This window comes from Malaclemys terrapin, chromosome 22 (genome assembly GCF_027887155.1).
Source record: "Malaclemys terrapin pileata isolate rMalTer1 chromosome 22, rMalTer1.hap1, whole genome shotgun sequence".
Classification (NCBI taxonomy): Eukaryota; Metazoa; Chordata; order Testudines; family Emydidae; genus Malaclemys; species Malaclemys terrapin.
Window position 1 is genome coordinate 20,017,247 of NC_071526.1, and position 14,650 is coordinate 20,031,896.

A 14,650-nucleotide genomic window follows, 5' to 3' on the forward strand; every position below is an offset into this window, starting at 1 on the left:
AAGATCAGCAGGGCAAAATAAAACTCTGCCCCACTGCCTCCCCCAACACATTGGCGGGGGGTGGGAGGGCAGAGGGCAGTTGGAGCAGGAGCTAGCTCTTCTGATTTTGTGCTACCTGACATCACCCCGGCTGAGGAGAGGGGATTTACATCTGAATGGAGTAAAGGGGTCGCATTGTCATTGAGAATGTTGCCCCTAAATTCTGCGGTGCACTATGAAGAACTTCAGGAAAGTAATTGGAATAGTCTGTTACTCTATCAAAGCATCACAATATGACTTTTTTAATGGAGGTTGAAAATGAGTGCCTAGTTGCTATATCTCCAAACTACCACAGAATGGCAGTGTTTCCGATCACTGCTGTTGTCTGGACAAGCAGTGCCCTTTAGGCTATTTGCCCATTGCTAACATACTCTGTTAATAAGGATTCAAGACGCGCCATTGTGGCAAACAAACCAAGCACCTGACAATCCAACCAAGGCAATATTCCAAACTGAACATTTTTTAAAAATTATGAGTTCTATCACAACAATTGCTATGAATGGTATTTGTCAAGGAAACCTCACACTCAGGAAACTCCCATTGATTGCAGTGCTGCAGCTTCAGCTGAAGGATGCACATAGCCATCCATCAACACTGCAATACAAGACTAATTTGAGGTGCATGAAATTTCCATGCCCACTAATCCAAGAGAAGAGTGCCAAAGGAAGGCCAAGAAGTGGCAGGAGTCGACAGAGACTATTAGGTAATTTTAAAACAGCTACCAACTTTCTATTCCTTCTTCTGTAAAAAATCTGTCTAGCTAGGAAATGTACAATGTGTGTGCTGGATATTACATCTGAACAATATATGCCTGCCACAGCTGATCCACCAGTAGAACAACCGTACAAATGGTGTTTTCCTTTGAGTGCTTTAGGAGGGTACCTCCTAGAAAATGATATCTCACAACATAGTTTTGGAGCAGGAGATTTTCCTATCTTTATGTTCAAATTTCCCTGGTGTCTTTTCTCCCTGTTCTGGGAAAGGAGAAAGTGATAGTTGGACTGGCAAGCATTTTCTCAAGAGCCAAACTACCAACCCTAGCCAGCTGAGTTACTCCCAGGTAGTCTGACAGTACTGACACCAGTACCAGGGATTTCCCCTCCAGCTAATCTTTACATGCAATGAGGTTGTGGGAAAATGGCTATGCAAGGAAAAGGAAACTAGACAAGTATGTAGCTAGATAGATTACGCACACTGACACAGAAGAGGCAGAGAGCTACAGATGGGAGTAAGCTTTAGCCAAAATCCCACATGTTTAGGATATTTAGGCTATGTCTATGCTACAGACCTGTGCCGCTATAAGGTCTCCTGTGTAGCCACTCTTTGCTGACAGGAGAGAGTTCTCCTGCTGGCATAATTAAACCACCCCCAATGAGCGGTGTTAGCAGTGTCGGCAGGGTAGCCTCTCCTGCCAACATAGTGCTGTCCACACCAGTACTTTTGCCAGTGAAACTTATGTTGGTCGGGGGGGGGGAGGGGAGTTTCACACCCCTTACCAACAAAAGTTTTACTGATAAAAGTGGTAGCGTAGTCAAAGACTTAGTGACACTAGTGCTATACTCTCAAGTTACAAATCCCTGCAATCTTGTTGTAAAAAATACAGGTTCTTGATAGACCAAGAACCATATTTTTCAAGGGCGATTAAAATGCAAAACTTTTTTCTCATGCATCATAAAAGGTAAGTTCCTAGTCCAACAAAAAATACATATATTGTTTCCCCTTCTGGCCCAAGCAAAAAAATTGTGATCTAATATATTGTTCCAGTTAGGGGGCAAAATGTCTATAGCTGCACCTTCAGTCTGGGTGTGTGTATCTCAAGTTTTTTCCATCTTTTTTGTCTGTTCTGCCTCCCCCTACATACACCCCCTGCCCAAAACAATACTCAGCAAAAGCTTCTGAGAGGTTCACATATGCCTTTTGTCTTAGGTGGAGGCTTATGCTTATAATTATGTTAGCTCAAGGGTGCATTCAAAGCTATCAATGGGGTTGTAACTCAACCCATAACAAGGTTTCATCTTGCTCATAATAATATTTTCAAAATTATGCCTGATTGGGTGAGAAGTACTGAAAATACCACATACACAAGGCTACTGTCATCATCCCTTTTCAGATCATATTTAATTACTGGTCTACTTTCTATGCTTCACTGAAAATTGTTCATGTTAAAAGTACTTAATCATGTAGGGATACATTTTCAAAGTAGTGTGTGGGAGTGAGGCACACAAATCTAGTTAACAAAATGATGTTAAGAATATCTAGCTGGCCAGGGTACACCAACCAATCCTGTTAACATTACTGAAAACAATAGTATTGATGTTTAAGTTCAGAGTAATTAAGAAAACATGAAATGTAAAATAACACAGGAGAGCATGAGTCTTTCTCTATGAATTCTAATCATTAGTGCTTGCTACATGTGATCTTTCAGTGTTCACCTTTCTGTTACATAACAGACTATTGGGCTGGTGACTACCAAACATTGTGTATGCCTATTACAGGTTTATTTGGTGTCTTTTCCATTGATAATAAGTTACTGAAAACACAAAGAACCCCTAAGGATTGGAGGAAGTTGGATGTAATGCCATTCTTCAATATGAGGTGAACAAGAAGTCCCACGTCACAGAGCTCAGCTTCTAACACAGGTAAAACTCTGGAAAGTTTTATGCAGGGATGTTTAGCCACCAATGGAGTTCCACCACTGGCAGCAACATTAGGAGTGCTGATACATAGAATTCATAATTGCTCTAAATACAGCAGCATCTAATCCTAGTTAGAGCAGATACAGATGACACAGCAGTAAAAATTCCAGAAGTCACTGGGACCTGCCTGCTATTTCTCCCTCTGGCAAAGTGGCAACTAGGTTGGAGCACACAGAATTTTATGTGCTCTTAGAAAATGTAGGACAAAATAACAGATGCATAGGAACAAACATTTAAGTGACATTCTGGGTTTCATTTAGCTGGAAGCAACCATGTATAGACAATATTAGTCCTGTGTTAAACTTATTATACTCAGTGGTAGATTATAACATGTATATAATTATGCATACAATTTTAACAGACTTTACATTAGTCAGTGAGTAGTCTACATCCTGTGAAGAAGCTTACTTAAACTTCTGAGGTCCCATCAAAATCTAGGTTTATCATTCAGTTTTGAAACTTTTATATTTCTGAGAAATATTTTTAAAATTTACAAGTGCTAACCTTAGAAATAACTTGCCCTTTTCTAAAGTGTCTAAAAAGATTCAGATTAACAACAGCACTTAAGCTTAAAATGTGTTATAGCTCTTCTTCATGAAATAGATTGCAGTTAAAATATCACAAAGGTTTTGCAGACAATCATAAAATATACCAGTAATCCCATTTTATATTGCATGTAATGGGGTCTCTTGCATAATAGTCCAAAAGCTTCAATCATATGTTAACAAATGATTCTGCAATACAGAAGAAGATAGAAGGGCAGGAGAATGCAGTCGACACTAGGAAAGGGAAGGAAGCACTGACAGATGTGAGGGCAAAAGCTGTGAAAGAAAATTAAATATAAGCTAAAACACCTTAAAATGAAGTATGAATCAACTTTCTTACCGTCACACATATGAAGAGATTTAGAGTTTGTTTTTAAAAAGAGCATTGCTTAGTGCTATAGACAAGTGGCTCCCAACCTTTCTAAACTACTGTACCTCTTTCAGTAGTCTGATTTGTCATGCATACTCCCAAGTTTCATCTCAGTTAAAAACTACTTGCTTACAAAATCACACATAAAAGTACAAAATTTGTCACAGCACACTATTACTGAAAAATTGCTTATTTTCTCCTTTTTACCATATAATTAAGAAATTAATCAATTGGAATATAAATATTATACTTACATTTCAGTGTATACTTATATAGAGCAATATAAACAAGTCATTGTCTATATTAAATTTTATTTTATACTGACTTCACAAGTGCTTTTTATGTAGTCTGTTGCAAACCTAGGCAACTATCCAGATGGGTTGATGTACCCCCTGGAAGATCTCTGCCTACCCCCAGGTTATGCGTACCCCTGGTTGAGAACCACTGCTGTAGACCTTTCTCCTCCACCCCATTGTAGGGCTGCACAACTGTCTATTCTCTACTTAATCATAGATACCACCAAATGGGTTTAAATCCAAACATAAATCTTGACCGAATACGGCATTCCCAAGTCATCTCATGAACGAAGAGGGAGTGGGAAGGACACTCAAATGAATTAACAGAGATTTAAAAACAAGTAAATATCTGACAAACATATATATCCAATTATGATTAAATCATGGGGTGGGAACTATACTTTATGAGTAAACAGCATAATGTAAGAGTATTTCTACAAATGTTTTTCTGAGCTGTGACACTCGTCAGAGCTGGTACACCTCACAGCTAATTCTCACTCTGCTCAGGCTTTCATTTGAGAAGAAGCCTAGGCCATGCGTATATCTCACCTTCCTTCTATCTGGGTTATGCTGCTTTCATTAATCAGTGTCTCTCATTGGCATATCCTTAATCCTGACCTCTGCCTGGCTATCTGAACTGTGCTTCTCTGCCCATTTCCTTTCCCTAAGCAGCTGACTGGCCAGTGATTCATTGCCTCCTGGATGTTCAAAGGTAAAATTAATCAGGCTGATTTGCATTGTTTGTGAGTCCTCTCTCTGTGTATTCTGCTCCTGGCTTGCATCAGCTGCCTGATTGCTAGAAGCAGCCCTGATGCCACCTCACATTCCCTCCTTATTTACACCTGTTTCCATCTTTGAAATCTGTGGCTCTCTCAAGATTATTCATTTGGACTGTTTCACTGCTGGTGCCTTGCTTCGGATGCAGCTTTTTCTCTGCTTCCCTGAGTTGAATCTGGGGCTCTCAGTTGCTACTCAGCAGCATGCTTCTGGAAAGCAACAATTTGCTACTCTGATCAGCTTTTATACTGTGCTAGGAGTTTACCATTGAAATTCATAGTCAGTCATCTCTGTTTTGCAGAAATAACATTGCTTTTATTCATCATTCCTTTATTGCGGGGCTAGATTGTTCCTTGCCATGGTAAAAAATCTGTGGAAGAGCTAAAGTTATTTCGAATTGGACAACTGAATTTCCAAGGAATCATGCCTTTGGAGATTACCATCTCCCTAGAGCAAGCAGAGAGCATGGCCTGAAAAAGGGAATTTGGATATAAAGTTGGGCAGCGGTGCAAATGTATCTAACATGGGTTGATGGCAAAGCAGTTTTATGGATCCTGGCATTGCAGATCATAAAAAGCCAGCAGTCATTCCACACTAAATAACAGGAGCTGCCATAGAGCCAAGAAATGGGTGTGCAGGGCACTCTGTGTAGCCAAAACCAACTTGGTGGCATTTAGATTTGGTAGCATTTTATACTCGCTTTGTGTAAGGGTACATCTACACTACAGGGGGGAGTCGATTTAAGATACGCAAATTCAGCTATGTGAATAGCGTAGCTGAATTCGACGTATCGCAGCCGACTTACCCCGCTGTGAGGACGGCAGCAAAATCGACTTCTGCAGCTTTCTGTCGACGGCGCTTACTCCCACCTCCGCTGGTGGAGTAAGAGCGTCGATTCGGGGATCGATTGTCGCGTCCCGTTGGGACGCGATAAATCGATCCCCGAGAGGTCGATTTCTACCCGCCGATTCAGGCGGGTAGTGTAGACCTAGCCTAAGATGCAAGGCAGTAGGTACTCAGTCTCCACTGTGAATTTGGTCCACTGAGCCTAAATGAGTCTAAGTGCCAGACTGCAAAGTGATGTGTAAATTAGACTTCCTAACACTCAGACTCCTTTGTACACCCACTTACGGAAGAATAAGAGAGTAGGACTTGGAGAGTAGGACCTGACTCCTAGGAGCCAGGAGACATGAGCATAGCAAGAAAAGCAACTAAGGGGAGGGCATGAATGTAAACAAGTTGGATGTTTCTCCACTGCAGCTGGAGTGGGACTTGAGCTAGTGCCCTAAAAACAGTAGGGTGGATGTTGCGGCTCAGGGATCACTCAGGCTCTCAAGCCCTCCTGACCTTCTGGGTCTGAGCTCTGGTGGCTAGCCCAAGTCTCTGCCAGATCCACAGTGTCCACACTGATATTTTTAAGATGCTAGTGGAAGTCTATCTACCCAGGCTGGGAGGCTCACTCCCAGCTGCAGTGTAGACATATCCAATGAGTCTGAGAGTCTAAATTAGCGTAAAAGGGGCAGATTTTGCTTTTAGTTTCACAGTTCTATTGAAGTCATTGGGAGTTGTACCCATGTAACTGGGGACAGGATGTGGCCCAGATAATGTAACTCATGCCACTTTATATACCACCTCTGAAAATGGCCTAATATGATGACAATCCTTTTGAAATAGTCACTGAATAGTAAAATAGCCCCCTTTCTTATTTTTTTTTTGCCAGTACTAAAAAGGTAGCCGTAACTGTCCATGTGTAATCCTGGTGCATTCTGATCATCATACTGCAGATGTTTCAAGAGCAAAACCTTGGACTTGAAATCTCCAAGGATATCCCCTGTGCTATACACTTGTGCTACATAGGAAGTTGGAAGGAAATTAGTGGAATGGCCATTCTTTTGAAGGCTTTGAAGTTTGCTTTACTATTCTCTGACTCACTGGTGATTCTTCTGTGAGCTGGAGTAGATCATGTTCAGCATGTTCTTTTCCTAAGCAAGTGTTTTTCACTAGTCTGAAAAACTGACCCCTTCATTTCCTCATCAAACTTCAAAAATGCTTGTATTTTTTATTCTGTTTTGTAGTTTAGCATTAATTGTCGCACTCAGAGACTTAACCATGCAAAGAAGATGCTTCTCAAATGTGCAACAGGATATATATGGTAAAATCATCTTTCATGCATGTGTGTTATGAGATGTCCTGCTTCAGGTGATTCTTGGTCAGAAGGTCTCCCTATAAAGTCAACATAATTAGCATTCATGGTTTGTGGCAGAAAACAGTGACATTATCTAAAAAGCAGTGTTGATAACTTGTAACTACAAGGACATCTTCATCAAATTGCTAATTTAACTCTCTGTGCTTTAAAGGAAAGCTTGTTGTGAAGTTGTTTCATTGCTGCACATATTCTTAAAATGGGAGATACACAAACTTTGTTCATTCTCATTGTCTCATTGTTTCTAAAGGAGTGTAAAGCAAGGAAATTTCCTACTGGCTAAACTTTTTGGAAGATCACATAATGAGTTATTCATCTCCAATCCCTGTACAAAGCTCAAGCATACTGTACCCATTACAAAAGAAATGCAAAGCAGAAAATCAGCCATTTGTGTCCATGACAACAAGGGGACGGAGAAGTATTTTGATAAATCTGAGTTCATTTGTATTTGAATAAATATTTCAGTCTGTGACTTTGGTGGTTTGTGTACCGAACGATCTTTTAGAGCCTTATTGAAGACTGTTGTTTTTACACTAAAACTTGAGAACTATTTAAACTGAAGTAAAACAGAGCTCTCTTTTGTTATACACTGCCATGGTGCTTGCAAGTGGGGAAGTATTGCCTCTTAGAGTGGCAGTGTTAAGTTTTCCCAGATGACTGGGTGGGGGCTTAAGCCAGTTCTGGACTGTTTTGTATTGTTAAGAGGAACCCCTAGATATTTAACCCTGCTCTTGTTGCTGCCAACTCCACCTGGCAGAAGGGTTACACTGGAAACACCTCCTCTGACATGGAAATAGCTGACTGTAGCAGCTTCTAATGCCACCTGTCTGGGCAGGCCTCTTTAGGTATGTCTACACAGCAACTAGACACCTGCGGCTGGCCTGTGCCAGCTGACTTGGGCTTGTGGAGCTCGGGCAGTCCAAGCCCAGACGGTTACTCAGCAATGGAACAATCCCACAGTCCGAGACCCACAGTCCAAGTCAGGTTGGCGTGGGCCAGCCGCCATTTTTCTTTGCTGTGTAGACATACCTTTAGGCAGCTATGCTGCACAGGCAACCAGAGGAATATCATGTAGGTTTGCACAGCACTCCAAAGGGCCCAGAGATGAGGTGGGGCCATAGCCCCACTTACCCTGTGGAGAGTGACTGAGGCACAGCAGGAGCAAGCTTCACATCTCACCCCTCCTATGTGCCCATGGAGTGGTGCAGCTCTGTACCACCCCCAATAGAGGACTGTGCCCAATAGCAACAGCCTAGGCCTTGGCAATTTTCAGACAAAGTATTCACAGCTCATAGACAAATGATCATTTTCTCTGTATATAGGAATATGTAAACGAGACTTTTCTCCCTATATACAAATGTCCATGGGGTTCACAAGGTATATTTGCTTCCATGGACTAGTGCATCAAAATATCCAATATCAGAATATGCTACAGTTTCTCCACATTGATTCCAGTTTTAAATCAAATGCACAATAGAATTGGAAGATTATGTCTAACAAATGTTTCACAGCTGAAAAGAGCGCAAACACCAAGCTGTTCCTAGTTATAGCAATTACCTTGCACCCTACTCAGCAAAAACATTAGATGGATGGTCCCAAGTGTTGAGAGGCTTTCCATGGCCTGCCTAGGCCTCCCAATGAGCAGCTATGCAATCTGATATTCATCCTGCTTTACCGCTACAAACATCAACATACTCATTGGAGTACAGGGAACATTTTACCCAAGGTGTCACTAACGGAAACAGCCACTTTCCTAAAACTGAAGGTGAAAAACAACTAACAACCTGTGGCAGTTTGCAGACTCTGTGTTTTCTTAGTCCAGTTAAAACCGTTATGAGAATAGCTTCTACCCAAAAGAGATAGAATCTGATAGGAATGATAAATCACAGGCCTGACTCTGATCTCCCTTAAATCAGCATCACACCAGAATAATTCCACTGGGTGACTAGATTTGGGGAGTGACTCCTAATTCATACTGGTGTGTGACAAACAAACCCAGGAGATAAGCAGTAAAAATCAGAAAAAAATGGTGAGAGTAGGAGCTGGGGGTGTTTTTAATAACTGCAAACACCCCAAATGGTAAATTTCCCTATCCTACAGGAGATGAAAATTGCTGTGCAGGCATAGAGAGCCCAGTTTGCATGCACTGAGGTGGGATAATTTGTTTGGATGTTCTGGGGTATACAGAGTTTTCTCAGCAGCCTAAGTGTAAGCTAATTGACATCAGGTCAGCCATAGTTTCTCCTTTCTATTGAGAGAGGAAAACAGAATATACCAAATATCATTGAATTGGATATATAGAACTGAGCAGTTTCATCAAATATACAGTCAAAAGAACACATCAAAATGTTTATTTGGACTCTTCTCTCAAACTGATGCATTCAGCCACAGATTTTAAATATATGAGCAGAATCACCAAGGGTGGGAGTCCAATGGACTGCCTCTCTTCCAGGGGCGGCAGGTTAGTATAATTTTTAGTGGTGCTCAGAACGGGTCCAAGTCATGTCCCCTCCACACACACACATAAACGCACCTGCCTAAGGCTCTGGGAGGAAGTTTGGGTGCGGGAGGGGTGTGGGCTCCAGGATGGAGTTTGGGTGCTGGGTGTAGGGTCTGGGCTGGAGCAGGGAGTTTGGGTGCAAGAGGGGATTTGGGGTGTGGGCTCTAGAAGAGAGTTTGGGTGCGGGACAGGTGCAGGCTCTGGGACGGAGTTTGGGTGCTGGCTGCGGGCTCTGGGCTGGGAAAGGAGGTTGGGGTCCGGGAGGAGGTGCGGGGTGCATGGCGTCGGGCTGGGCCAGGGATGAGGAGTTTGGGGTGCAGCAGGCAGGCTGCCCCGGTGCTGGGGAAGGGGGCCAGAGAGGAGGACTCCCCCCAGCCCTCTCCCCGCCAGCAGCAGCAAGCTCCAGGGGAGAGGGAGGGGGGCCCTCTCCACCCCACCCCCCAGCATGACACTCGCCCAAGCTCCTCCAGGTTGCTGCTCAGGAGGTCCAGCCAGGATGAGTCCCGCCCCCCTTGGAGTCAACTCTGAGTCACTTCCCCGGGGGGGTGGGAGAGAGGCTGCCATGCGTCTCCTCCCTCTGCAGGTGCAGCAGCTGCCTCAGCCTGCCCCCATCGCCGCTCTCTTGTAGCCAGCTGCAGCAGGGTCCAGCGAGGGAGTGCAGCGCGGAGCTGCAGGAAGCAGCGCCCACTGCCCAGGGCAAGCAAGGAAACTCGGGGGAGGTGCGCGGGGCGGCAGACGGGGCCAGGGGGATGCTCTGGGGGAGGCGTGGGGGCAGCGGGCAGGGCCGGGGGAGAGACCCAGCCCTGACCATTGGTGGAGCCAGGCCCCCTGGGCCCTGAATTTGCTGGAGCCCAAGGACCACGGGCCCATATAACTCACCGCCCCTGCTCTCTCTTCATGGCCCTGATGAAGTGTAGGCTTGTGTTTGCTACAAAAATCCTCCGGAGCTTTTCTGGTGACTGAACATTAGTGGCCCTTACCCCATGTTTAACTGACTTTACACTCAGAAATATTTGCTTGGTCACTTGATATTTCACTTTACAATTTCAGATGACAAATCCTTGCTTTAATCCTCACCTGTCTTTACCTTCTGCCCCACATCTTTTTCTGAACAGGATCTTGATTTCTTCCAAGAGAAAATTGACAAAATACTATGTGCTCTCCCCTCTCCTCAGCTTGCCTTCCCTTTCCCTCCTCAACTCACTTCTCCTTCTCCTGTCACATATGTAGAAACTTCACCTCCTTTTTCCTCCTCTAACCTCTCCACTTGCTCCAGTGAACCCATCCCAATCCATCTCCTGATGTCCTTCATGTCTATTCTCATCCCCTCCCTTATCCTTCTTCTTCACCTCTCCTCACAATATAAGCATGCTTTAGTCTTTTATATCTTTTAAAAAAACACCTTTGACCCCATTTGTCTCTTTAACTACCACCCCATCTCCCTTTCATCTCTAATCTCATTGAACACGCTGTCTATAATCACTGTCCAAAGTTCCTCTCCTCCAATTCCTTCCTAGATTAGCTCCAACTCGGTTTCCACCACTTGCACTGCACTGAAACCATTCTCACCAAAGTCTCTAATCACTTCTTCCTAGTTAAAGCTCAGAGCCAGTACTTCATCCTCATCCTCCTTGATCTGTCAGCCACCTTCAATGCAGTTGGCCATGCTCCTCTTCTTGAACCTTTGTGGTCTCTTTGCTTCTGTGACTCTATCCTCTCCTGGTTTTCCTTCTACCTCTTTAATTGCTCCTTCAGTATGTCTTCCAGAGGAACCTCCTTATCCCCACTCTAACTTTCTGTGGAGGTTCCACAGTGCTCCATCTTTGGTCCCATCGAGTGATCCATTCCCAGTCATCCAAGCCCAGGTTCTGCCAATCAGAGGCTAGGGAATCTCAGAGTATGGGGTTGCATCCCTGACCACCTTGGCTAATAGCCATTGATGGACCTATCCTCCATTAACTTATTCTTTTTTGAATCCAGTTATACTTTTGCCCGTCACAACATCCCCTGGCAACGAGTTCCACAAGTAGACTGTGCATTGTGTGAAGTACTTACTTTTGTTTGTTTTAAACCTGATGCCTATTAATTTCATTGGGTGACTTCCGGTTCTTGTGTTATGTAAAGGGGTAAATAACACTTCCTTATTAATTTTCTCCACACCAGTCACAATTTTATAGACCTCCATCATATCCCCTCTTAATCATTTCTTTTCCAAGCTGAAAAGTCCTAGTCTTTTTAATCTCTCCTCATACAGAAGCTATTCCATACCTTTAATAATTTTTGTTGCCATGTCGACTCCCACCTCCAATCAGCCCATGATACCAGCCTCTGTTACTCACCTATTAAATTTTCCAAACAACTTCATGCTTTCTCCCTTCGAATTCCTCTTTAAAACTGGCCTCTGCTGTGATGCCTACAAAAATAATTGACAGCAGTTAGCAGTTAGGCCACTGGTGTGTTGAGGCCACTGCCTATGATGCTGATCAATACTGTCTAATTGTTTCCTTGGACTCTCCTATCTGTCTGTATCCATCTGTCATCTCTTGTCATATACTTAAGCTCTTCGGACTAGGAACTGTCTTTTTGTTCTGCTTTGTAGAATACCTAGCACAGTGAGTCCAGGTCTTTGACTAGGGGTGCATGGGTAATACAAGTAATAAATATTCATAATAATACACTACTAATCCCTTTTCCCACCATCTAAGTGATTATATCACTCACTGAAAGTGTAGTTAATGCTGCTCTGACTTCTGACTGTATTCTCCAGACTAACATCTGTCTTAAACCTAACCATAGGCAAGTACACATCTTCTACAGCCTCCGTTGATCTGAGAACTGCACATTTCAACCAAGTGCTGAAGTGGGTTTTCTTTTAGTCATAGTATAGCCTGGTATGCTGGTCCAGGACTTTTCCTCAGCTGTTGCTTCTATTCCTCCTCCTGAACCTGCTGCCTTTTGAATTTAAAAAAAAAAAAAAGCACTTGCTCCTTCATGCCTGTGAGGCAGTTAGAGCCATTTTTATGTGTAAGTGTTTATCTTTCAAATAGCGTAAATTTTAGGTACAGCTTTAAATAATTTTGCAGGACCTTTAATTTAGCACCCAGGCTTTTAGTCTACAATATGCATGTTTACTATGGTAATTTAGTTTAGTTTCTCTGTGTGCCTTCTCCCCAGAATGCAATAGGAAAAGTTTATGTGAGATATTAAAAATGTGATAGGAATGTCACACAGGATTTGTTTGCCTTTTTATATGACCCTGTGCACAAGATTTATACTTCCCATGATTTATACCTATGACAAAATAAAGGAAACCACTATGGATGTTGAGATTCAGCACCAATAATCTTTGAAGACCTTGTGTTTGCTGTGTTGTAGATAACTTACTCAGTATATCTTATAAATATATGTCTTCAAGAGTGACTCAGAAATAGCAAATATCTAATGCTAAAGTAACTGTACAGAATTGAAAAGAGAAGTAAACAAAAACAAACCAATCTGCCAATTGAAAATACACTAGACAACTGGAGTTCTACTGATACAAACCTGATTTCATCTCACTTCCCGCAGTGGAATTCCTTTTGGCCTCATCCTCCTCTTACATGGGTTAAGATAAGAGGTAACTGCATTGAACTTAATGAAGTTACACCAATTAATTTTGTTATAAGAGGAGAATCTAGTCCATTGACTTCAGCCAAATAACTCTGGATTTACATTGTTGGAGCTTGTCTATATGACTTAGCTATACTAGTGCATGGCAAGCCATGGTGTAAACTTACTGTGCACTAGCTTGCTGCACACTAACTGGCAGTGTGGACCCTGCTGCCCCACATTAAAAGTTCTGTTGTGTGCAGCAGGTAGTTGTGCTCTAGATTCACACCCCCAACTTGATATGCACTAAATCGCCTTACAGATAAGCCCTTAGAGGGGAATCAGAATCCATATCTGCAATAACCATCACAGCCGTATCCATCAGCTTCTTGTACCACCAATTATTTGCTCAGAAATATACAAAATACTATAAGAAAAACCCTAAGCCTTATTGCACAAACATTTATATAAAGCTACACACATATATAGTATAAAATACGCATACAAATCTATAACCAGCAAGACGCATGCCTGCCTACATAATCAGATTTACATAGATTTATGTCACAACTCTCCAAATCTGTATTGTTTAATTTAAATTGCAAGCTCTTTTGGGCAGAGGCTACACTATTTTCTTGTAGGCCTGTAAAGCTCCAAGCCCCACCAATAAGACTGAAGACATAATAACATAAAGTAGCTTTGTAAGGGATGCTTCTATAGTATATGTGTAACTGCGCCATCTATCTCCAAAGTCATTTTAGTGAAGCAAGTTTTCACCTATAGTTGGCAAATACACTGACCTACTGACTAAAGACAACATATCATTTTCATATTCAGAGAGCTTTCTTATAATAGCAGGAGAAAGAAGGTGGTCTCTGTGACACTGGCAGACCAGGCGCCAGCTCATTCCAAAGTCCCTAGTCCTCAACTAAACACTGAGGAACACATAGCTGGAGTCTTAAGATTGTAACTCATTTGTCTGTGTATGTTTACCAGCTTTAACCTTGTAAATAACTATTTCTTTTTCCTAGTTAACAAATCTTTAAGCAGTTTATCATAGGATTGGCTATAAGCATAGTCATTGGTGTGACATCTAAAGTGCAATTGACATGGGGTAAGTGACTGGTCCTTTGGGACTGGGAGTAACCTGAATTTTATTGTGATTTTTGGTATAAGGGACCATCTACAGCAAAGGCAAGTTTGCCTAGGTGACAGGACAGATCAGAATACCCAAGAGGACTGTCTGTGAGTCTATGTTCAGGCTGTTATAGTGGTTGAGGAGATCACACTGGATAATTGGTTAATGAAATCTAAGTATAGAACCCACAACCAATTTGGGGTTTGTGCCCTGCTTCTTATCTGGCTACCCTCATGCTCTTGAGCCGATCCAGACAGTTTGACAGTCCCGTATACAACCCCAGAAAACCACTATTTATTTAGTGGGCAACATATCCTCTGCTTTTCTTGAGAAGTTGTTGTTTTACAGAGCTAGTATTCTTTTGTGAGCATAAGACAGAAAAGGCAGAAAACGTTCCAATCCAGACTAGAAAGAAAATTGTGTGGTGTACCTGGTTTTCCCTCTCCCAAATTAGAAAAATCTTTGTGACTTTCTATCCAATATACTATTGTTGGGTTT